At 37.6% G+C, this 26,358-nt stretch overlaps 1 protein-coding gene and 1 long non-coding RNA gene across 4 annotated transcripts in view; both read right to left on the minus strand.

Annotated features, from left to right (window-relative positions):
• The window catches only part of LOC143230812 (uncharacterized), a 148,624-nt gene that overhangs the window by 39,404 nt on the left and 82,862 nt on the right, over nt 1-26,358 (minus strand). The gene's annotated exons all lie outside the window — the stretch shown is intronic.
• On the minus strand, nt 1,809-10,813 carry LOC143230816 (uncharacterized). Its single transcript, XR_013016637.1, has 2 exons — nt 10,117-10,813; nt 1,809-7,010 (listed from the first exon to the last, which is right to left on the minus strand). It is a non-coding gene; the product is annotated as an uncharacterized LOC143230816 (long non-coding RNA).

Below are 26,358 nucleotides of genomic sequence, written 5' to 3' on the forward strand. Positions count from 1 at the left end.
CAGTAGAGCAAATTCACTTTCCTCTCCCTTGCAATACATACATATGTTTAGGGCATGGTACAGATGAACCTAGATTTCGAGAGAACATACAAGAAAGGAAAGTAAATCACCACAGTTGTTGGAGTATGTGTTTTTGTGATAACAAAACCATATCGGGCTATCTTATCTGTTGTATCCACCTAGGGCAGTGGTTCCCAACCTTTTTTATACCCCGCACCCCTCACAGCAATTATTTATTTAAGAATAAAGGTGAAAATGGCCAAAACAAATGTTATCTCGCACCCCTAGTTGGGAACCACTGACCTAGGGGAATCGAACCCATGATTTTAGCGTTTCAAATCTGAAGACTTACCGCTGTCCCAGCGGAAGACCACGTGTTGGGAAACTGTAGCACATTATACATACAATGGTAATAATATTGCGTTTATAGGGCAAAACCTCATAAATCACAGTATGTAGTGTGCTGTAATGCGTCTCATTAGTTTCGTCGAATAACAACATTAACAATATTGAAACAACGTTGATAAGTATTAGAAACTATTGTAGAATTAACTTTAATTATCTCAAGCATGTTCATTATCTTTGCTTTTACTTCTAGAAAAAAGGAAAAAGAGGAAGTTCTGTTCAATCAAATGTAATATATGTATACAAATACAAAGTTGTTTTGTATTTAATCCTGATCTTTAATATCCGTAAAAGAGCGGTTTAGACAGAGAAACATAGCAATATGATAGGAATTAATAACACAATCGTATTTATTGTATTTATTAACTATTATTATTTAATTGACTTCTTTGTCATTCAGACGGACTGGCAAACCAGCAAGCTAGCCTTCAGAAACAAACTTGACTCATAGTTAGTGCTCAGAGAAACTTTATTGTTTCGTTTGGTCAAGTTAGTCGTATTTATTAACGCCATATTTCCTTGCTAAAAATTTCAATTTTTAAAACTTTGGCATATTCTCTACACAAACTATTGGATTATAGGTAAAGGACATTGCTATCACGTGATTCTTCCCACACACGAAATGGAAATGAAAGGCATATTCCTGCAAAGGAAAATATTATCATATTCAACAATGCTGTGAAATTCTGTATGTGTTCGGGACTACAGATGAACAATTCAAACTCAAAAGCATGCGTTTCCATACAAATACTTGTTATTTCAATCCAGTACTGAATATAGTAGTGTCGTTGACATACTATTAAAATAACCTTCTTTATTTTCACTGGTACGTTGTTTGTTTGTTTTGTTTTGTTTTTAAATTTGAACTATTGTTTGTTCTACAGATGAAAGACGGTCGAAGTGTTTCTGTTAAAGAATGAACTTCAACTGACTTTTAGAGTTAAAAAATGTAGTCTTCTTTCCTTGGTATTTTTTCTTAAGAAAAATAGTGTTCCATATCAGAGGAAAGCCATTACGTCGTGATTAATCCACTCAAAAGTGGGCTATGTGCTGCTATATTTATCACACAGCTCTCACGTCAGCACGCGTGAGCAAATATATATATAGAGAATACGTTCGTAGCTGCATTTTATCACGAACGGATACCTTGCAACCTTTGTACAAGTAGTGTTCACAGGTGTGAAGCAAAAAATAACATCTTAAAACTCGACTTATCAGTTCTCGTATGTGTTTTGTTGTTGTTGGGGTTTTTTTTTGGGGGGGTGGAGGTGAGCCACATGTCAGGCAAAGCCAATTAATAACGTTACCGTGTTCAGGGCCCATACAATCACGATATATGTTCTGTGTGGCTGTCTATATGAATTACTTTTTACCACAGAAAAATGAAGAGCACACATACTAAATTAAATATACATACACATTTGCCCTGTTTTATTTTTTTATAATCTCTGTATATCCCCAATTATTTCAAATACAGAGAAAAAATTACACAACAAATATAGTCACATATAGCAACATAATATAAAGTACGTACAGACATAACCCACGAATATTGCATATCCAAGTATATACATAATCACCGAACACATATATCAAAGTACGAACATAATCCACGACAGTGTTATGCACATGAACTGAGATAATATACAAATAAGATACACAAGACTTATATGGTGATTATAATTTTAATATTTGTAATGCTGCATTAAAATAACACAACTAAAGTTTACTGAAATGTCGCCTATATATGGTTTGTTTGTTTTGGAATTTCGCACAAAGCTACTCGAGGGCTATCTGTGCTAGCCATCCCTAATTTAGCAGTGTAAGACTAGAGGGAAGGCAGCTAGTCATCACCACCCACCGCCAACTCTTGGGCTACTCTTTTACCAACGAATAGTGGGATTGACCGTCACATTATATGCCCTCACGGCTGGAAGGGCGAGCATGTTTAGCGCGACGCGGGCGCGAACCCGCAACCCTCGGATTACGAATCACACGCCTTACGCGCTTGGCCATGCCAGGCGCCTATATATGGACTCTGATCGTTTGCTCAATACAAGATAAGTTACAAAAAAAGAAGAAAACCTTTCTTAACGCATTTAATCGTGACATAAGATGGACCAAATTATCTAAATACACAAGTCAAACATAGCTTCGTCACCCTCCAATAGCATTCTCGCTAATGTTTTTGTAACTATATTGAATATTGTTTCGTGCAGCCCCTGGGGGTACAGCGGTATATCTGCTAACTTACAAAGCTGGAAACCGGATTTCGATACTCCTGGTGAGCAAAGCACAGAAAGTCCATTGTGTGGCTTTTTGTTTGATCATAAACAAAACATTTCGTGCATCAATCTTCCTCAGATGTATTTAATCTTTAAAAAAAAAGTGTCAAGTGTTATATTTTTGGATTGTTTTAATGTTTAAAGTAAATATTATAACGATACACTGATAACCTCCCGTACTTACATTAAATAAAAACCTAGAATTCCAAATAATACGTTTCTATTATTGACCTTCTTCAGGCTAATCGAATGTTTATTACAAATATTGGCCTAACGTGTACGAAGTATGTGGGGGGAAAAGATCAAGCAGAAAATTAATTAGAGCTCTCAGTGAAACCTGGGATGAACCAGAATATGCTGGGTGGAGAGAGAAAATTTAAGAAGTGAATGTGGCAATTGTCCTACATGTACATATGGGTCGGAAGCTACTAAAGTAGGTTACCAGTCCAGGCGCTCATTTTGTGACATGAATCAATTTTATTTTCAACTCACATTTCTGAAACTCTTCTCACAAGAATAAAAACGACAAATGTTTACAATAATTGTCGTTCTTCCATTATCCTGTAACTGTTCTTTTTTTTTTTGCAGCTTCTACGCGAAATTCCCATTAAAAATAAGCACAACTTGATACAAAACTTACAAATTGTTACGTGTCTAGAGATTAAAATGTTTATAATTTTTATTTCCCGTCCTAAATCTTCCTGTACAAGTAACTTCAAACAGCGGAAGAAATTGAAATATCACAAAATTTGGTCTGTAGTAAAAGGAGTTGTAGCACAGCTTCTAACACAAAACTAAAAACGTATTCTGTAACGTTTAATTGATATGGGAAACGTCTACATTTGGATATAAGGTACAGAGTTAAAAGAATTTATAACCCTTATGATCCAATGATCAGTTAAATTTTTACTTGTAAGTTCCATACTATAGCGCATCCTATAAAAGAAGTAACAAACAAATGCTCTATACTGTTGTTCAACAGTAAAGAACAGTTAGAAGCCCTGTACAAACACTTACATCGAATGGTAATAAATGTTGTGTTATTTGTTTCTTTCACATATGTGACCCCCAGTGGCACAGCAGCATGTCTATGGACTCATACCACTAGAAACCGGGTTTCGATAACCGTGGTAGGTAGAGCATACATAGCCAACTGTGTAGCTTTATGCAAAATACCAAAACAAACAAATAAGCAATCAAATATGTGGCCAAACATCAACATGTATAATTAAACAGACTCAGTGAAGATTTAGTTTAATTAATTAAAACAACACTACGGCAATAACTGTAAACATTTAATGAGACGTTTTGGAAACATACCTGTTTTTTTATCGTTGATAATTTCGAAATCATAAGCTGAGAAATTACGCAAAGAAATTTCACTGATACTGAATGAATATTCAAACTTAAATAACAGCCTTGCGTCTTTTCAACTGTGTTTATTTTTCTCTTGCAAAAGGGACCCGGCATGGCCAAGTATGTTAAGGCATTCGACTCATAATCCTAGGGTCGCGGGATCGAAACCCGGTTGTACCAAACATGCTCGCCCTTTCAGTCATGGGGGCGTTATAACGTGACAGTCAATCCTACTATTTGTTGGCAAAAGAGTATCCTAAGCGTTGGCGTTGGGTGGTACTGACTAACTGCCTTCTCACTGGTCTTACACTGCTAAACTAGGGCTAGCACAGATAGCTCTCGTGTAGCTTTGCGCGAAATTCAAAACACAAACAAGTTCTTACAAAAATAAACAGTTATCTCGATTCTTAAGTTCTTTAAATATATATCGCTACATTTCAGTTTAATTAGTTTCTTTTTTTTTGCATATTTTTGATTTCCTTAAATTCTTACTAAATTCTGTTTTCAATTTTCCTGGAAACCTTTTTTTCTACACATTTGTCTCCAATCTTTACAATTTTACAGACCAATAACAACAGAATTTTTTTTAGATTTCGAATCGTTTGGTTAAAACTGTTGTCGTGATGTGTTTCTTTTAAATAAACTCCAATTTCAACCGGATAAATCTATTGTCAGTGGTAGTTTGCAATAACAAGTGACATTGTTACGAATTCAACTGAAAATAAGCCAGTATGGCCAGGTGTTTAGGGCAGTTGATTCGCATTCTGAGGGTCGCGGATTCGAAACCCCCATCTTACCAAGCATGCACGCCCTTTCAGTCGTGGGGGCGTTATAATTTGACCTTCAATCCTACTATATTTTTGGTAAAAGAGTAGCCCAAGAGTTGGTTGTGGGTGGTGAACAAGCTGCCTTCCCTCTAGTCTTACACTGTTAAATTAGGGACAGCTAGCGCACATAGCCCTCGTGTAACTTTGCGCGAAATTCAACAACTGAAAAAAAACAGTGTTGAAGTAAGTACTGAGATAGAAATAGTTGTTATAAAGATGAGTAGAGCTTACAATGAATGAAATTTCGTAAAACGAAACCAGTTGTTAATTACAAACCTTGCAAAGGAATGAACAAGGTAACTGTAGTCTTCAGCTGCTTAGAGTCCTGTATTATATAAAACTGTAATAAAAAAAATCACAAACAATTCTCTGCAACTAAAAAAAAAAATACTCGATTTGAATGGGAGTCTGGTTAGGAGACGGGGGGGAGCTATACAAAGAAATACAGCATGAGCGTTATAAGGAAAAACTGGCAAAGATGTTGGCCTTGGCTATCATACTGGGACGATGACCGAAGGAAGGTTAACAAGATGGCTACCAACGAATTGTCCTTCGTGTCCTGCCAGTATCAAACCGTTAACTACTGTTCTTACAAACACGATATCTTACAAGGCACTCTAAAATATTCCTCACAGATCCTGTTAACAACAAAACAGCAGCAACGCCCAATCTTCCAGGGTAATTATACTCCAGCCTTACCTCACTTGGAGAGGGTAGGCATTCTGTATTGTTTCCGAACAGAAATGTTGTTCGATAGCTTGATAAAAACGTAATATCATGCTTTGAAAACAAAGTTTTCTTAGAATTTATTTGAAACCAGTATTTTTTTAATTTTATTCTTTTGCTAAGAGATATTAAAAATATATATTGTTGCTTTTTACCCTCTGATATCTTGCAATACCTTCTTTTGTCCACCACTCTATATCTTCAGATAGTACTAAAATTGTCATTCTACTGAAAAGTGGTAGGTCCTAAGGCTTAAAAAGAGGCATAGAGTGTTTTTAACCCAAGTAATACCTTGTGCAACGCAAGGTTTAATCAACCAGGTCAAAGATCCTTATGGTTAAGATATGGCCATTTCTAATTTTGAGTCATTGATTAAGGTAAAGGCATTCAATCAGCAGCACCACAGACACCGCTACTAAGGTTCTTTTCAACTTTGAACCATATAATAAGATTGACTGTTACTTTTAAAACGTATCCACAACTAAAAACGTGGGGCATGTTCAGAGGCATCGCAACGTGAACCTTGGACCTTTGATTTGCAACTTGACACGTTAACCGCTAGGTCACCTCCGACTCGTACATGGAAATATCTAAATTATAAAGGCAAGATACAAGAAAACATTTCGTTTTCACAAAGCAAAATGTACAAAACTGTTGAAAATGTGCTTACACAAAATATGTTCTTCACGTGATCCAATAAATCAAAACATAAGACACTGGCAGTTTGTTATCGAGGAATTAAGAAAGTATCGTACGAAAATTAATGTACTAATATTCGTAATAACATATCACATTGATATCAACTGTAAAATTGGAGGGAAACCTGCGCAGAATGGATAATTATGCTCATCTACACACTTAACAAGTCTAAATAGGCCCTCAACATTACAAATAATTATTTGACAATATTAATATGAGATAGTCCGTCATTCTATAGCATTCATAAAACATTATTCATCCTCTAAGTTAAAAACAGATAACTAACGAAATAAAATTCGTATTAGCCTTTTAGCCTATGACTAATTATGTAAAGAACCTGTAATACGAAATAAAATTCGTATTAGCCTATGACTGACTATGTAAAGAACCTTTACTACATTGATACTTTTATCCCAGTCACTAATTTTCAATGTAATCTCATTATTCTCTACTCAAACACATCTGGCAGTAGAGACAAAAGTATAAACTGGCCCTCAGATCAGTGATGGCACCAATAGTAGCTAACCTTCACCTAGAAACGAATCGTTACGCTGGCTCCATTTCTAACAACATAGTGGAAATCGCCTAGGAGAACTTTCGAAACACGAAAACAAATTACACATAATAAAAAACACAATTTGGTGACGCTGTTCACTTGTTTTTCTTTTGGTGATGTGGTTTCAGCACGAAAAGGTTTTATTGTCCAGTTTATCTGAAAATTAATTGGTACTTTTAAAATTTGTTCGCAACAGCTAGATCTAAAAATGTGAAAGAATAGATCACTAAAACTTCAGCCTGAGAAGCTGATATTCTGTGGATTAATAACAGTATATCTAAATACTAAAAGTTAACCCTAATAATTAAACTTCTCAAATACACATTAAAATCCAACCTTGATTTCAGAAAATAGGACCATCGAATCTAAGCACGTGTGATCCTATTGCTATATTTTATGCTCTTTAGGAAACAAATTAGACATTTGTAAGTTTATATATGAGGCCTTGGGGTGTACTAACAAGAGCTGCTGAGAACCACGTGAGACTGCTGAAAGTGGGTCACCTCTGTGTAAAAATCTGTTATATGTTTTTTCTTGACAAAAGTTGGAAAAAGCGAGGTTCTTGTGGACAGCGGGAGAATGAAAACGCCAGGAGTGACGTATCACAAGTTTTACACATACTACAATGGTAATCGGAACTCTTTCCTTCACCCGAGGTTGACCACTGGGAGCATGGTTAAAATGCATACAATTTTTCTCGTTCTTTGTACTTTTTCCTTCAATCCCAATATCCTTTGGTAAAAGAGTAGCCCAGGAGTTGGCCTTGGGTGGTGATGACTAGCTGCCTCCCCTCTAGTCTTACACTGCTAAATTAGGGATGGCTAGCGCAGATAGCTCTCGCGTAGCTTTGCGCGAAATTCAAACCATATTAGAAAATAAATAATTGTTTTAGTTTGTTTCGAATTTCGCGTAAAGCTACTCGAAGACTACCCACCCTAAGAGTAACCGTTTCAGCAGTGATAGACCAGAGGCTAGGCAGCTAATCAACACCACTCACAGCCAGCTAGCTCTTGGACTACTCTTTTACTAACAAATAGTGGGATTGATCGTAAAAGTATAATGCTCCTAAGGCTGAAAGGGAAAGCATCTATAAAATGTAAAATCAGTTCAATGCTATTCCCACAACGTGTGTGATTTATTAAAGTAAGCTGACATAACAGTGCCACAAAAACTTAAAACTATAAAATATGAAAACATTTAAATGCTACTTATATAACATGAGTTATCTAGTAGAGTTCCCTCTAGTGCGACAACAATAAGATTATGGACTTGAAACGCTAAAATCCGGGGTTCGATCCTGCAAGGTTAACACATCAAATAACCCAAATTTTTTTGCTGTAAAAGAAACAAACATATCTATTAAAGTAGACTGAATTAGTAGTGCCCTGACAACAATTAAAATACTACGAAATCTAAAAGTCGAATGCTGTCTTTATAATGTGCGTAATCTATTAAAGCATGCTGCATTAATAGCGTCCAATAAATGGAATGAAAAGCGTTAAAATCTCTATGCGAGACACTAACACGTGGCCCGGCATGACCAGGTGGTTAGGGCATTCGACTCGCAATCTGACGGTCACTGGTTCGAATCCCCGTCACACCAAACGTGCTCGTCCTTTCACCTGTTATAATGACGCGACTAATCCCCTAATCTAGTCTTACATCGCAGATGGCCCTCGTGTAGCTGTGCGCGAAAAAAAAAAACACGCTACCACGTGGTTCGTTTTTCAGCTACAGCATCACTTTCGATTGCTCACATCTTGCGAGTTTGCTCAGTATTAGTTCTTCTGAATGTTTGTTTTGGAATTTCGCGCAAAGCTACGCGAGAGCTATCTGCGCTAGCCATCCCTAATTTAGCAGTGTAAGATTAGAGGGAAGGCAGTTAGTCACCACCACCCACCTCCAACTCTTGGGCTACTCTTTTACCAACGAATAGTGGAATTGACCGTCACATTATAACGCCCCCACGGCTGAAAGAGCGATCATGTTTGGCGCGACGGGGATGGAACCCGCGACCCTCAGATTACGCATGGCACGCCTTAACCCACCTGGCCATGTCGGACCCTGACCATTTCAACAAATATTTAAGCATTTTTTCTTTGTTTAGAATTAAGCACAAAGCTACTCAATGGGCTATCTGTGCTCTGCCCACCACGAGTATCGAAACTCGGTTTTTAGTGTGTAAGTCCGAAGACATACCACTATGCCACTGGGGGTCTGTGTGTTGTGCCCACCACAGGTATCGAAACCCGGATTTTAGCGTTGTAAGTCCGAAGACATACCGCTGAGCCACTGGTGGACAATATTTAAAAAACACAAGGGCCCAGCATGGCCAAGCGTGTTAAGGCGTGCGACTCGTAATCCGAGGATCGCGGTTTCGCATCCCCGTCGCGCCAAACATGCTCGCACTCTCAGCCGTGGGGGCGTTATAATGTTACGGTCAATCCCACTATTCGTTGGTAAAAGAGTAGCCCAAGAGTTGGCGGTGGGTGGTGATAACTAGCTGCCTTCCCTCTAGTCTTACACTGCTAAATTAGGGACGGCTAGCACAGATAGTCCTTGAGTAGCTTTGTGCGAAATTCAAAAACAAACAAACAAACAAGAAACACAAGATAAATGTTATTTAACATTTATAGATATAAATTACAAAAATGAAATATAAACTAAGGAATAAAATATTTAACCAGTACCGTAAACAACAGGAAATCAAACAGAAAAGCTGCTAAAGGTTTCATAAACATAGATAATTAAATTCCGGTAACAGGATCAGAACGTAGATGAACAAGTTTGTCATTTGATCGCATTAGTGCATCTAAAAAGCGGTGAACTCCACGTCACGTTCGTCTTCGCACTACGGTGCACGTGAGAGAAAGCGCATATTTTAAAAATGGTTTAAAAATTAAAAACAGCACATTTGAAACAGAACGTCCTCGATATCATGAGCTAACTGTGCAGCAGTTACAACAGATCCATAAACGCGCATTTTTTTTTGAAAACTAAATCGCAGAAACTTAGTATCAGAAGTGTTAAAACTCGCTTTTAATTTCTGTTGTTAATAGTTTCATAGTACTCTTGTTATTGTTTGTATTGTTTTCTTGGGCTGTTTTGAGCCAACATGATAAATACGACCAGCTATAAGCAATATATTTTTGGTCAAAAATCGACGTATAGGCAATATATAAAAAGTTTAGTCGTACGCAATACAATATGGCTTCACAAATGATTTGCCAAAAAAAACAACAAATAAACAAAAAATACTTACAATATCGCTTCATAAGTGACTTCTTGAAAGTGGCGTATTGTTTGGGCTTGGATAAGTCATCTGGCTGGATATCTGTATCTTCTAGCATGGTGCCTTTGTCTTCGATAATATTGTTCAGTTTTAACCAAAACCAATACTAATGTGCGCTATTTATATTTCGTCCTTGGTCTTCTCGTTATATATAATGTTATTTATCATTCAGCCTTTCATATGAATGTCAATGCATTCTTTATTATTGAATGGTATCACAAAACAGGCAATGCTAGCCCTGACTAAGACTGAGAGATCAAGTATTGTGGTTATAACTGATATTTCAATTGGCTATAGCCGTTATACCAATTTTTGTGCGTTGGAAGGCTTACAGCGTAAGAGCGAGGGCTGAGTTGCTTTGACCGACGTCCTCGTCTTACACGTTTTAGATCTAGACTAACAAGCAGTTGCAGTGGGAGAAAGTTTATGCGGTCTCGAAGACTAGGTGTGCCGTGAGCAGGTCAGTAGGCGACGAGGGTACAGTGCGTGGCGAGTGGAACTGTAACGCAGCATCCGTTGTCTCGTGCTCCGTTTCAACGGCTGTAAAATTGAATGAGCTGTTCTTATCCGACAAGCTTGTCGACGTGACATCTCATAATCTTATAGCGCTCTCTGTTGGTCATGCGAGAAAACAACAGCATTCATTTCGGAATCAGATGAGAAAGCACAAACCCCAAAGTGATAAAGCTTTGTCAAATCTTAACCTATATAAACTATCCCTTGAACAAGAAGTCGTGTATTCATAATTAATATTTAACTCGTGTTCCAAAATGAGAGTCCCCCGATGGGACAACGGTAACCCTACGGACTTTCCAACGTTAAATGCTGGGGTTCAATTCTTTATTGATAGACAAACCATATAACCCTATGTGATTTTGATATTTAAAAAACAAACAAAAAACCAGCATCCGGTAAAGTTGAAAAAGTTTCATTGTTTTATAAATAAATTCTGAAGTGTTTTGTTGAAACATGTAGTATCTTGTACCATAAATAAATCACTTTACATGCTTATAAATTGTTATTTGCCTAGTTATCATAATAAAGGAGAAACAAACATGAAATTTTCTGAAGTTAGTTCTGTCGCTTTAATATCTGTAACCACCAGATTTCGAGCCTATATCTTTTAATTTATTCGGACTCTTCGTAGTCAGAAAATGTCCGTTAACTTTCTTAACTCTATCCATTTTAGTTTGACATGCTCAAACTGAAGATTTAATTGGATATTGAACAGTACTTGTTATTTGCATTTATCAACATGTGCAGCCCGACACGGCCAGGTAGTTAAGGCGTTCGATTCACAATCTAATGGTTGCGAATTCAAATCCCCGTCACACTGAACATGCTCGCCCTTTTAACTAGAGAGGCTTTATAAAGTGACAGTCAATCCCACTCACTATTCGTTGGTAAAAGAGTAGCCCAAGAATTGGCGGTGGGTGATGATGACTAGATGCCTTCCCTCTAGTCCTACACTGCTAAATTAGGGACAGCTAGCGCACATGTCTCTCGTGTAGCTTTGCTCGAAATCAAGAAAAGAAAACGAACAAAAACGACCATCATATTCGTGTGCACTCTGACAAGTTCAACAATCGCCTTCGTTCCTACCCCCCGCTAGTACAGCGGTAAGTCTACGGGCTTACAATGCTAAAATTATGGGTTCGATTACCCTCGGTGGGCTCACCAGATGGCCCGCTATGGCTTTGCTATAAGAAAACACACGCCTTCATTCCAATACGTTCCACGTTCGTGTGGTTTACTACTAATTTATCTCGTGGATAGAAGTAGCACCTACTTTACAACGACGTGTTTTTCACAATTAATTTTCATTCGCTGTAAAGTGAACTGTGACTATCTCCTTATCTTTAGCTGTCGCATTAGTTACTATTAACACTCTTTATTACAGCTCAAATACGTTTGTTTAGTGTCATAGAAGAGTTAAACTTAATCTCTATTAGACATATGAATTACTCTCATTGAGACTGTTATAAGAAAGAAAGAAAGAAGTGATCTTACGCGGAGGTCTTTCCATTTCCTGATTTAGTCATCTAAACCTAAACCAAAACCTCTTTATGGGGAAGGAACACTGAAGCTGTTTCTATACATTAGATCATACATCAGTTCCACACTAGTCATTCGCCAAACTATGATTAACGTGTTGTTCATTTTCTCTGTTTTTGTGCCCCGTTTAAGTCAACCACATAGTTCAATTTGATTTAATAGGACCACTAGTTTGTTTTTAACCGCGTTGGATGATAACGGAAGGAAGTTTAAAGACATAAAACTATATTTTAGGATTCTCCACAGGAAATTATAATAATAATCTTCATCAACAAGAATTCGTACTATCAAGAAGTCTACACAAAAATATACAAGATCACAGTATGTTTCAAAAAACTTTAAGTCTAGCCAACAAAACATAAGAAAACAGATAAATATCAAGTGATTTGTCAAAAATACAACTTTTTCAATAAAATATTTATGTAGGTAGAAGTATTAACCTCTGAATACTCGAAATGAAGACATCAAAGGTTGTTGAAAATATACATATATATATATTTAACATAGCAGCATATTGAGCACGTAACCCCTTAAATATTTGAAATCAATAGAAAGTGAATATCGAATAAATATTGATTATTATGTATTTATGTCTTTTGAAATCATGTTTTGCACTTCACTGTTTTCCTGGAGTCTTATCCTAGGGCAGAGAAAATGTTTCGCTTGCCTCCCTCACCCTGAAATCATTTTACTGTTTATCCTAAGGCAGAGAAAATGTTCCGCTTGTTTCCCCTACCCTGAAATCTATCATTCCTGTACAACAGCATCATCCAGTGGAATTATGTAGAATTACCCACCATTATTATATTTTAAAAACTACTTGTCCTTGAGGACTTCTCTTAAATCAAGTAAAAAGCTACACAATGGGCTATCTGTGCTCTGCCCAAAAAGGTGTTTGATATGTTCTCCATTATTCTCATTCAGATATTAATACTATCCCTAGATGCTGTTCCCCCAGTGAGCCAGGAATGAATTTATAGGTTTACAACACTAAAACCCGAGGTTCAATTACTTGTAGTGGACAGATAGCCGATTGTGTAGTTTCGCATTACAAGAAATAAGTTGTTGTTTTGACTTAAGCACTAAGCTACAGAATGGGCTAACTGTGCTCTGCCCACCATGGGTACCAAAACCCGGTTTTTAGCGTTGTAAGTCCGCAGACATACTGCTGACCCACTGGAGGACATTTCGCATTACAACAACATAAAACAAAACCCTGAATGCCTGTTTATTTATTTTTAACACAAGGAATCGAACTTCGAATTTCAGTATTTTAAGTTTATGCAAACTTGCTACTAATTGCTAAGTAAAGCTACTGCAAAGTGTTTAGTGATCATCGCAGTTAGCTGCACGGTAACACAAAGAGAGAGAACAAATAAAACTAATGATAGTTTACGAACAGAAATGATTTGATATAATATTGTTTTGAAACACCTTACACTTTCAAGCTTTCCTAACTAAAGCTTACGATTCCCAATGAGTAACGAGTGAAACATTTTCCCTAAGACAAATCATTTTAAATGCGGTATTTCACTTGTAATCATCTAATTTCACCCAGTGAAATTGCTATGTATTGATGTGTAGAACAAACGTGTTCACCTCTTTCTTTGGTTATTGCCTGAAATTTAATTCTAATAACAGTTGAAATATTCTATGTTTTCCGATGTGCTTACTGTTATTATTACTCACTATTATAATAAAAGGAAAATCGGATGTGGTTTGTTTGTTTGTTTAGAATTTCGTGCAAAGTTACACGAGGGCTATCTACGCTAGCCATTCCTAATTTAGCAGTTTAAGACAAGAGGGAGGGCAGCTAGTCATTACCACCCACCACCAACTCTGGGGCTACTATTTTACCAACGAATAGTGGGATTGATCGCCAAATTATAATGCCCGCACGGCTGAAAGGGCGAGCATGTTTGGTATGACGTGGATTCGAACCCGCAACCTTCAGATTACGAGTCGAGTGCCTTAACCACCTCTCCATACCGAGTCCAGGATGTGGTAAAAGAAGTCAATGTTCTTTTTAGGTCCTCGTTTAACTAAATAGTTTTCCTTGTGCACATAGGAAGGAATACGGACGTACAGCCTACAACATGCACGTAAAGACAAAAAAACCTTTACTAAATATTCCAAAGCTGTGCTATTGATAGGTATTTAACACAAGAACGGTGCAATCCTTCCCAACTTTATAAATAGAATTGCAGGATCGTGAACTGGGTAAGAAAAGATGTATCCATATAGCATTCATGTTCTTTTATTTAATAATTTCCCATACACCTGCTTATAGATGAAGGTGTATAACTATTTAAAGAATGTGCTCGCACACTGAGATACATATGACTGATATAAAAATAAGTTTGGAGATAGACATTTGGTACACGTATATAAAACATGTGTGGAAATAATTTATGGAAAAAAACATAGGTGTCACTGTAATGCAGTGGCTGATTTAAGGTTGTGTGGGCCCAGGGGCTAATAATTTTTGTGATCCCTACATCCCATGTAATTTTACATAAAATAAAATTATCAATGGGCTTCCATTAAGACCATGGGCCCTGGGACTGAACCCTCTTTAGCCCTTACCTAAATACGCCACTGCTGACATTGAAGTATACGATTATCTTATGAAGTCATTTCGAACTGGAGTTAAAAGTGTGAATTTGGCGTCGGGGCTCATTCACACATTCATCAGTTAACAAGATCTTTACATCTATCCAAGGTAGTTAACACTTGAGCTAAAAGTCACGTTCATCATTACGTGAAGCACACCGCATATCTGATGTAGTATGCATTGTTGCTACTGCATTCTTAAGACAAAATCAAATTTACAGTTTCAAGATCATCTCGCAGCGCTACCTAGGTTTTCCCCATAAATATCAACTCTCTGAAAACACTGTATATTATATTATTCTCCTTTACATTTATATCCAAACTTATTTTGAGTTAGAACTACATATTCATAATTCTGTGGTAACAACTAGAACATATTTCAGTTTTCTTGCTGATTTCCTGCTTACACGGTTGAGAAACTTTTGATGTTATGTATATATTTGTACGCACGTGCGTGTACATTTAATTCCATAAAGTGAAGGTGCTGTAAAAATTTTAATTCAGTTACGTCCTATATTGTAGTATAAAGAATTTCGCACGCACCGCAAAAATCCTTCTGGTGTACCAAACAAAGAAGAACCAGGACAAATAGGAAAGTTGGAAAACTAAACCAAATGTGTGTTATTTACGTAAACAAACAGAAATCAAGTAAACGTATCCATAACTTTGTGAGCTTCACTCATAAAGACATACATTTTATAAAAAAAAATTCAATTTATGAAATGTAACTGAAACTTAAAAGAATTAAAAAATGAATAATGTTGTTTATACTGGTGAACAGAGTGTGTGTTCTCTTATAACAAAACCACATCGGGCTATCTGCGGAGCCCACCGAGAGGAATCAAACGCCTAATTTGAGGGTTGTAAATCCAGAGACATACCGCTGTACTAGCAGAGGGCTGGTAAAAAGAATAAAGAATAGTGTATGACTTTAATTCTGAGAGTGGTAACCTAGGTGTTATTGTTGTTTACTAAAACAATTATGTATAGTGAAACAATAAAATACTAATTATACTCCGTTAATAACTGTACAACAAAGTTTAAATTTAGAATTACTTCTTTAAATAACACCTAATTTTAATAAGTAAATATATTTTCGTATGAGCAACAACAAAGATTTGTGACTAAAAACATAGAGAAACTTTGTGAAATTCACAACAAATGTTAAATGACTTTGTAGTGGTCCCAGTTATCATAAACAAACACACACACACAAATATATTAGTCCAGCTATCTATTATTGATCTTTTAGTTTTAGTTGTTGCACATGCTGCACACTAATCCATTTATGTAATAATACATCTTTGAGTAGATCGACGCTAAACTAGAACTGGCTGAGGGAAGAAGATAGACGCCACAGGAACTGACACGTATGATCAGTTCTTTCAGTATACGATCATGAATATAACGTTCTTTCTCAACTTTTGAAATATTTCAAAATAAAACATAGCAAGACAGCAAACAAAATAAATTATTAACACATCAGCCTCGGCTTGGAAGTTGTTATGATCTAGCTTTATATCAGAAACCAGCTCCTCGAAACGACGATATATTCACGAACAAACATGCAGAGAGTAAAGGGATTAAACATCCGAATTTTGAGCTATGAAATATGATTGCTTGGCTGCCAGTCTTGCGAATTTGGTTGTTTAACTTCCAACAATACTGAGGAATACGCATGCTATATACAAATACACTGCTTAAAGCACGCATAGAATCACTCCAAACGAAACGAAAGATCTAACGCTCTAAAGGTGTTCGAGTTATCAAGTTTCTTTGTTGTTGTTTTTCGTTTATTTCTCCTGACTTTAAAGTGGAATACTGTTGTGTACTGAGAAACACAGAAACCTTATTTTCATTAGGAGATAGCCCTGTTGCTTAGAGCAAAGTTTTGCATTGCAATGTGAACGAGTGAATAATTACTAGTCATTCTTAATGACAGGTTTGGTTTATTTCAGGTTTTCAGAAAGTTACATGAGGACCAACTGCGCTGATAAACTAGAGAATACAACTAATTAACAACACCCAACACCAACTCTGGGCTACCATACTATCGAATAGTGGGAATTAGCCGCTGGTTCTTGGTTCCCCAATCCGGCTACGTTTATAATGAACAGACAGTTCACCGAAAGCTATTAAATCAGCTCTTGCAATAACGACTAGTGAACAGTAAGAAATTAATGTTGCTCTAGTGTACACGTCCCCCAATGGCTCAGCAGCAAATTTCGGTTGTAAGTTCGTTGTTTAGTTTTGTACTTAATAATCTAAAAAGAATTTGTTTCTTTGTAGTTAAGCACAAAGCTAAATAATGGGCTATATATGCTGTGCCCATTAGGGGAATTGAAGCCCAGTTTCTAGAGTTGTAAGTCCACAGACATACCGTACTGGGTGATGAGGGCTCAACAAAGAAACATTTTTTTTTATGATTAAGTCTTCCAGTAGGAAAACAGTAAGTTTAGTTTCGTACTGAAACAGTTGTTTGTTTAGTGTTAAGCTAAACTACACCATAAGTATCGAAACCTGATTTTAACACTTTAAAATCTTCAGAATAATCGCTAAAACAATGGGAGGAGGTGGTAACAAACCAGTGTACGCTAGTTAAAAAAACAAACTTGAACTTAAAAAAGCAAAATTTCAAATAAGTTAATTACGTCTTTGGAATAATGAACATTACTCACACTCGACTCACACTGAACTGAAGATGGATTTTAAACGCCCCATAATAGCACAGAGGAACGTCTGCGGACTCACAGTGCTAGAAACCAAGTTTTGATACCCGTGGTGAGCACAGCACTGATAGCCCATTGTGTAGCTTCCTGCTTAAACTTCAAATAAACAAACGTTTCTTTTAAAACGTGTGATCTTGTTTGTAGATTTTGTCACAAATATCTATCTTTATTGAATCCATAATAACCTTGTGTTTGTGTTTAGCACACATATACCTAAAATAATACTTTTAAATGGCATGAACATAACATTTTGGATATCCAACGATTATGCTCCACACATGTCACTTCCACAGCAACTACCACAATTACACACAAAGAAACTGAACTCTCTTTCCCAAAGTTCATACGCTACCCTACCTAACGTTTAGCAGTACAGTTTGGCGTTACTACTGGATGACATTGAAAAGGGACATTGGCAGCATTCGGTTAAGATGTGGTTCTACGCCAGGAAGTTGGTAGCTAGTTGTATGTTTGCAGCTGCAGAATGTCACGGCTGAAGTAACTCGACTGAATCATCAGCAATGAAGAGTTCGGAGTTACACGAGAAGACACATTGAACAACGATGTGATTTTTTTTTCACAAACTATCATATAAATATGTACGCATGGACATACATTTGTTTTATAGTCAGATACGTAATCATATTGGTGTATACGACGATACACGCGCAATTCTGAAATGGAAATTAAAATATTTTCGGTTTCTTTGTTTTGTTTTTAAATTTCGCGGAAAAGTTGTCTTTCGGAGTTCGAAAACACAATTCCCTTTCGCATGAAACTTTCTTTTTATCTTAGGTTAAATGTTTGTCAGAAAACTTGAATATAGTTTTTATTTCTGAATTATTATTATCAATTGTCGATCCTTTGTTTACTTCCAAACAGGTCAGCCAAAGATTTTTAGAAAAAAGAACAAATAATAATGATATCCTCTTTCCATTCCTAACGAAGACATACATCAGCGCACTATCTACTTATTTTGTTTACTTTCTACATTCAGTGTGTAAATCAAACCCTTAATTAATAACCACAATTTGACGTTATGCACCAGTAACAGAATCCAATTACAAAAGCTGACACTTTTTTTTTAAAAAAAAGCATTGTCACGTCTGTAGTTTATTTTTGAAGTTTCCATCAACAGTTAAATAACATGATAGATTTTGTTACTTCTATTCGTAGCCCGGCATGACCAGTTGGTTAGGGCGCTTGAATCCCCGTCACACCAAATATACTAGTCCTTTCATTCATGTAAGCGTTACAATGCTACGATCAATTTCACTATTCGTTGGTAAAAGTGTGTCTTTTCTTATAGCAAAGCCACATCGGGCTATCTGCTGAGCCCACCGAGGGGAATCGAACCCCTGATTTCAGCGTTGTAAATCCGGAGACATACGGATTAGCGGGGGGCATCGTTGGTAAAAGAGTAGCCCAAGAGTTGGCGGTGGGTGATGTTAACTAGCTGCCTTCTCTCTAGTTTTACACTGTTGAATTAGGATAGCCCTTGAGTAGCTTTAAGCGAAATTCAAAACAAACTTTCATTCGTCCACCTGAAAAAGACCCCCTCTAGTTGTAGAGCAGCATGCCTGCTGAGTTACAAGGCTAGAAATTGGATTTCGATAACCGTGGTAAGTAAACCACAGATAGCCCTTTGCGTTTAACAACAAATGAATGAACCAAGTGAAAAATATGGAAAAGTGGAAATTTGGAGGTAAAGAACAACATGATATTTTAATCTAAGAAATTACACCCTAAAGGTACAATTCCTTTTTGTTTGTTTTGTAAATCCGCATATCTTTAGTATTATACTTTTGTATATATTTGTAAGGTAGGTCTTGCTCCATTGGTGGTTGTGTCAAGATTGTGAATTCCTGTATATATTTGTAAGGTAGGTCTTGCCCCATTGGTGATTGTGTCAGGATTGTGAATTCCAGTATTCGTGGTTCGCGACCTACAGCCACCAAAACGCATTCTGTACGGTGGATATTGTAAGTGCGCTACAAAAGTAATGGTCAAAGAGCATTATTCCGTCTGCCAAAAGTTAGTCAAACTTTGTCGATGAATGTTGCTGAGTATCTAGCTGCCTTTCGTTTAGTCTATCAGTTCAAAATCAGCGACAGCTATGTCAGATGGGTAATTTTAACAAACATAGACTTTTTATTATTATGAGAAAAGAAAAAGAAAGAAACTGAAGTACTTGCTAACACAGACTACACCTGTTTATCAAAAGCGTCTTTCACTTCTGTGTTCTAAAGACGGCTGGTATGGATATTAAAACTTTAATTAAAATCAAGCACAGAACAACGTTTCGACCTTCTTAGGTCATCTTCAAGAAGGTCAAAACTTTGTTCTGCACTTTATTTTAAGTATAGTTTTAATATCCACATCAAATAAATTTAGAATACATTTTCACTTCACGTGGGTTTCTCGTCATCATGAACTACTTTCACTTCTATTTAGCGCCACCACGCGGTATATTACAGAGACTCTTCCAAGGTTGCGGACGCTGTTTCCGTAATGGTGTATACACAAAAGGAAACTGGCGCTGCTGAGCTCGTGCCGAATCCCTGCAACATCGAACTCATAGTACGGTGACCTCATTTTGCGCTTGTTGTGTTTTGTATTGATTGGTCGAAATGCATTGTCGCAGTCACATTAGTGGCAATGTTATCAAAGTACCGCTTTAACAATCCAACGAGGGGTGGTAAAAATAAATACTTTTATGTTGCTTGTTGCGTCAACTGAGGTGATCGTTCTGTTGTCCTTCCTGTCCATTGTACACCAGTGAGGTAAATACAGCAGTGTTCTGAGTAAATGCTCAGAAAAATTTTACAATATTGTTAAACATTTTGAGAAAAACTGAAACTCGATTTTATACTGCCTTAAAAATAAACCATGCTATAATGAACCATTAAAAATATAATTATTTACACTTTCCATTTTAATGGCTTTTAACAACCTGATAAAAACATCTTGAAAATGCAAGTTTTGTCTTTTCGAAAAACATATTAAAATTATTACATGAAACAAGACATCTGTAATTTTATCAAGTCAGTTTGTTACAGTTTTAGGTGTTCAAGAATGTTTAATTATCAAATCCTAACAAATTAACTCCCTAACTCATATGATCGACCCATAGCCTTGAAATAAGGCTCATAACTTAAGTTAAACCTTGTAATGCCATTTATATATATAGTAAAATTAAATAATTACATATGAAGCCAAAGAAGTGAACAAAATCATGAGGAAGGACTGCGTTAAAAACATCAAATCCTAACCATGATTAATTATATTATAACCACAAATTTTAAGCCATAAACAAAACACACTAAAATTAAACAGAATACGCTACACATTTAAAAAAACACATTAACATTAAACAAAATGCGCTGTACATTTTTTTAAAAAAAGAGCTTAGGTTACAAGCTACAACGTGGGATTATAAAATATATCCTAGGTTTCGGAGGTAACTGTAAAGAGGACCCACACTGCGGTGGGGATACACCGTCTATCAGTCTTAACCTCCAATTCACTAGTTTCACATAAGAAGATTAAATTTAGAAATTAGGAGAGCAAGATATAGATACTCAAGCCCACAACGTCCCACATCTATATCATCCTTCACTGCCTGCAGACAGTTGTGGGGAGGTGACTGCTTTCCAAAGTTAAAATAAGAATAAGGAAAATATAGACATAAAAAGATGAAAAATAAATAAATAAAATAAAATAAAAACACTGATCTGCCACATCTTTTATATATTGAGGAATGTGGTGAAATCATGGTATCAGCTGAACTGTCTGTCAAAAGTAAGAGAAAGCAAAAAGCTAAGTATGATAAAGCACGAACTGCAATTTTATGATACTACTACATCACCTATGATTACACACAGGATTGATATATTCAATGTGGTATTCGATCCAGCAATAAGAAGTCTTGTAAGACAGTTTGAATACTGACATACAGTGTCATGGCCTATGACACTGGACATACAAAAAAAAGGCCTGCCTGCTTACTTGCTGAATCATTGAAAAGATAGGTTAGCTCATGCCACACCTAAATCTTACAAAGGTAAGACTTGCACTGGAACATTTTGCAAGTGTGTATCCCAAGCTAAATCAAAGAGAGAAGACCGACAAAATGCCTTGGAAGAGAAGTGTTGGTTAAGGGAAGTGACGCTGTTGATGCATCTGAGATTGATCACAGAGTAGAGCACGAACGAGAATGTTACATCATGAAAAACTTTCTAAAGGCACAGATAGTGTTGCATATGTGTCTTTCAGTTGCTGGAGAAGTACATACGACATTCAAAAACAGTTTCTTTTGAGAGTTTTCATCACTTAAGATGAAAGATGTTCGTCGAAGCAAAATATAATAAAAACAAAACTGATAAGTCTATTGAGGATTAAGTATCTTGAAGCCTTCAATATCATAAACACTGAAACTGGCATCATATTACAAACATTTTAAACATTTACATTTTAGAAATTCTCTCAGGTTTGGTCTGGTTTGATTTTTGGAATTTCGCACAAAGCTACTCGAGGGCTATCTGTGCTAGCCGTCCCTAATTTAGCAGTGTAAGACTAAAGGGAAGGCAGCTAGTCATCACCACCCACCGCCAACTCTTGGGCATGTCTAAAATATATACTCTTCAAAAAAAGAAACGCAAAAGGCAAAATTTGAGACAAATTGTTAACAAGTTTATTCCGGGTAGTTCTGTATGACATGTGTGAAACTTTGCACATTCACTGCTGAACATCCAAATGCGAATGCGAAGTCCACGCTCACTAGGTGAAGTTTAACGTCACTCAACGTCAATAACGAGTATGCCCCCCGTGAGCATCAATAACTGCTTGGCATCTCCCGCCCATGGAAGCGATGAGATGACGAATCACATCCTGTGGAATGGCTATCCACTCAGCCTGCAAAGCTGCTGCAAGCTGAGGTAGAGTCTGCGGTTGAGGTTGTCGCCGTCGCAGACGTCGGTCCAACTCGTCCCAAAGATGTTCGATGGGGTTTAAATCTGGTGATCTGGAGGGCCAGGGAAGAACGTTGATGTTGTGGTGTCTCAAGAAGACAGTGGTGAGTCGGGCTGTTGACGTTCACCATCAAGGGTTGCACATGGAGCCTAAGAATCTCGTCGACGTATCGTTGAGCCGTAAGATTCCCTCGAATGTGCAAAAGGTCTGTTCTGGCATTGTAGGCGATGGCAGTCCACATCATGACGCTGCCACCACCAAATCTGTCAACATCCTGCACACAGTTTGCTGCAAAACGTTCACCTCGGCGACGGTAAACACGGGTCCTTCCATCCTGCCAACGAAGCATAAAACGGATTCATCGCTGAACCAAACATGCCTCCATCGTCGATGAGGCCATACCTGATGTGCCCGAGTCCACAGCAGCCGTGCTTGACGATGTTGCTGGGTGAGAATTACGCCTCTGACTGGACGTCGAGGTCGGATTCCTGCATCTCGTAGACGGTTGCGTACGGTCTGATTGAAAATCCTACGCAGCCCTGGTATGGTTGAGGCAGTAGACGTCGCAGTGGTGGTCCTATCCCAAAGGTGACGTAACCGGATGTTGCGATCCTGTGCGGGCGTGGTCACACGAGGTCTGCCAGATCGTGGACGGTCACGAGTTGATCCATGTTGTTGGTGACAATTTCATAGCCTTGTGATGGTGCTTGGGTGGACATTCACAGCTCTGGCAACATCTGATCGAGATTCGCCTGCTTCCAAGCGACCAATGGCGTTGTGCTTCAATCAGTCTTGGCGTAACTGTATTGCGTGTCGGTGGTTTAACACTGAGCTATGGAAACCGAAAACACGTCACTTTTATAGGGATTTTGCACATGTTGCACTTGCAGAACATGCAGATCTCTTAAACAAATTTATTGGACACGGATGCGTTTTGGCGAAAAAATCCGATGTTTTCCTCCGTTTTCAAAGTGCACAACTTTTATTGTCATTTTGGTCTGACAATCAGTGCTTAAACACGTGTAACATCACATACTCTGAGCTTGTAACGTTATTACATATATTTCTCTTTAAAATAACAAAAATATCCCTTTTGCGTTTCTTGTTTTGAAGAGTATATATGTATATAAAACAGCATGATAAAACAAAGACATAACTCGTGATGACAAGAAACCCACCTGAAGTAAAAATGTATCTCGAAACGGCTGGTATGGGTATTAAAACTTTTATTAAAATAAAGTAGAAAACAACGGGTCAATCAACTGGTCTACTTGGGCTAGGGTCAACCAAGTACCAGTGTTGGACGTTCACAACGAGTGTTGTGGAAATTGTGTCTGATGCTGGTTTTGGGGTATAGTACTCACAAAACCCTGGTGCTGCTGCAAAGTCCTTTTTTTTGGCATTGTAGTGCGTCCCTTTGTAGGGTTCCACGGTGGTTTGGCACGGAAATGTATTCCTTTTATTATGAATATCCCCATATAAGAAAAAATTAACTTAAAAATGAAAAATTGAGAAAAACAAATTATCAGAAAACGACCATGCATGGACCACTCTGTTGCACAGTCACAGTTCGATTTCTAATTATGCATTCCATATGAGAGAAATTCTTAGGGCAAATGTCTTCCTTTTTTTATTCAAAAAGAATTAGAATGACTTGCTGGCTCTCCCAAGTTAGTAAAGAAGTTACAATCTGGAGATATTTTGGTGGAAACATCTTCACCACAACATACTAAACTCCTCCTAAATTCGAAGAGCATCGGGGATATACCCATCAAGGTTGTTCCCCATGCACCTGTGAATTCTTCCAGGAGTTCGAGTTGAGAGGGACTTAAAGAGAATTCCTGTGTCGGAGATCCTCGCTGGTTTCTCCAGCCAAGGTGTTTCTGCAGTGAACCAAATCTCCACTTGTAAAGATGAAATTATGCTACCTGCAAATGTAATTATTTTGACGTTCACATTTCCACGTCCACCCGCCACTATCAAAGCAGGATACTTAAATTGTAAGGTTAGGCCATATAATCCAAATCGTCTCTGATGTTTTCAGTTCCAGCGTTTCAGACATTCAAAGACATCTTGTCGTAAATCTTTTAACAATATCTGCTATTGAGAGGCTCGGAAATTATTGTCCCCAACTCCATCTCAGGCATATGCTGCAGCACTCTGTTACACTGCTACATTGGGAGCGCAGATATGCCTCTGTAGAGTCATTTTAAAATCACCTAAATAATCGTTTACCCTCCATGATTGACAGAGTTGACGAGTCAACGCCTTCTCCCATATCTGTCTCCATCACTCCTTCCGATGGCTCCCTGGATCCACTTACTTCGGATCTGGATTCTGATATTTCCTCGTGCCAATCTTCTTCTCCAGCTCCGAAATGCAGACGATTATTCGTTTACTCAGTTGCTGGAATCTTATTTCAATGAGTGAGACCTGCCCACTCGACCCAAAGCAGGATCCCTGGAGGTCGGTAGACCTCCTTCTAATAAAAATAATAAAGAAAAAAAGACGTGGTCAAAGAAAGAAGGGTACTCCACCTAATTCACCTTTACATAAGCAAAAAATGGCCACCTTGATAGTATGGAACCGTCGAGGTTTGCATTCTAATCTGGTTGACATCAAAGCATTGATTGATTCTTACCATCCTGTGTGTCTTTCCTTACAGGAAACATTTCTGATACCTACCGATACAGTAACTTTTCGGCAGTTTTCTTTGTACAGAAATGACAGATTGTGTGATGGACGAGTACATGGATGAGTGGCACATCTGATTGATCAACGTGTGCCCACCCTATTCTTTGCCACTCGACACATTCTTGGAGGCTGTAGCCATCCGTGTTTTCTTGGGTCATACCATCACTGTTTGATCTCTCTACCTGGAGAGACCTGTGATCAGTCAGATCTCTATGCTCTCATTGAACAATTGCCGTTTACCTTTTTTAATCCTTGGGGACTTTAATGGACATAATCCCATCTTGGGATGTGCTGATATTGATGGGAGGGATTGCTTAATATCTCGGTACGCTCCCCTTTTCTTTTCTATCACTTTTCTTAAAACGTTGCCAGTAACCCATGGTGCAGTGTTTATTTTCCTATCACCTTGAAGGGAGGGGGGGGGGGGTATGCATGGTCGATGCCATCCGACCCGCTTGCCTCGATAGAAGCTGGACCAAACCAAGTGGCCCTCTTTCACTGTTCTCTCGGAACTTGATCCTGCCATCATCTGAAAAACCATCGATAGACGACTGAGTGCCGGCAGTAACGGTCTTTATTGTCCAGGCAGCTGCTCAGTGTATTCCTAAAACCTCAACATGTTTTCCATGGTATCCTCGTCCATGGAGGAATCCTGCTGCCACATGGCATCGAAGGCTCAAAAATGGGCCTTGGTTACCTTTACATAGATATTTCACACTTTCTTTGCGATAAGCACGTTGAAGCCATTCTGTTCTTTCTGTACATCTGTTCACGGCGCTGTCTGTCTACCTGTTCATTAGTTTGTTTTCATTTCGATTATTTACACACATGTCCACTGTGCTCCCATATTATCTGCATAGTTTACAGAATTTCTTCCAGTTCACTTGCTTGCCCATTATTCATGTGCTTACACAATACATATTTTAAATAATGTTGTTAACTTAATCTGTAAAGTTAATATATGTTTGTATGTATCACGTATCTGAGGACAATCCTATGACTGATCAATTATGATAATTTAGAACAAAAACTGTCTTCGAAATACAAAAGTTGAGTACTTTATACTTAACAATTTTGGTGGTTCATTACAGTCCAAATATCGTTACAGTCCGTATTGTTACATCTGGTTATGCTCTATTTGATTACCGTG

The sequence above is a fragment of the Tachypleus tridentatus genome, chromosome 10, assembly GCF_004210375.1.
Source record: "Tachypleus tridentatus isolate NWPU-2018 chromosome 10, ASM421037v1, whole genome shotgun sequence".
Classification (NCBI taxonomy): Eukaryota; Metazoa; Arthropoda; class Merostomata; order Xiphosura; family Limulidae; genus Tachypleus; species Tachypleus tridentatus.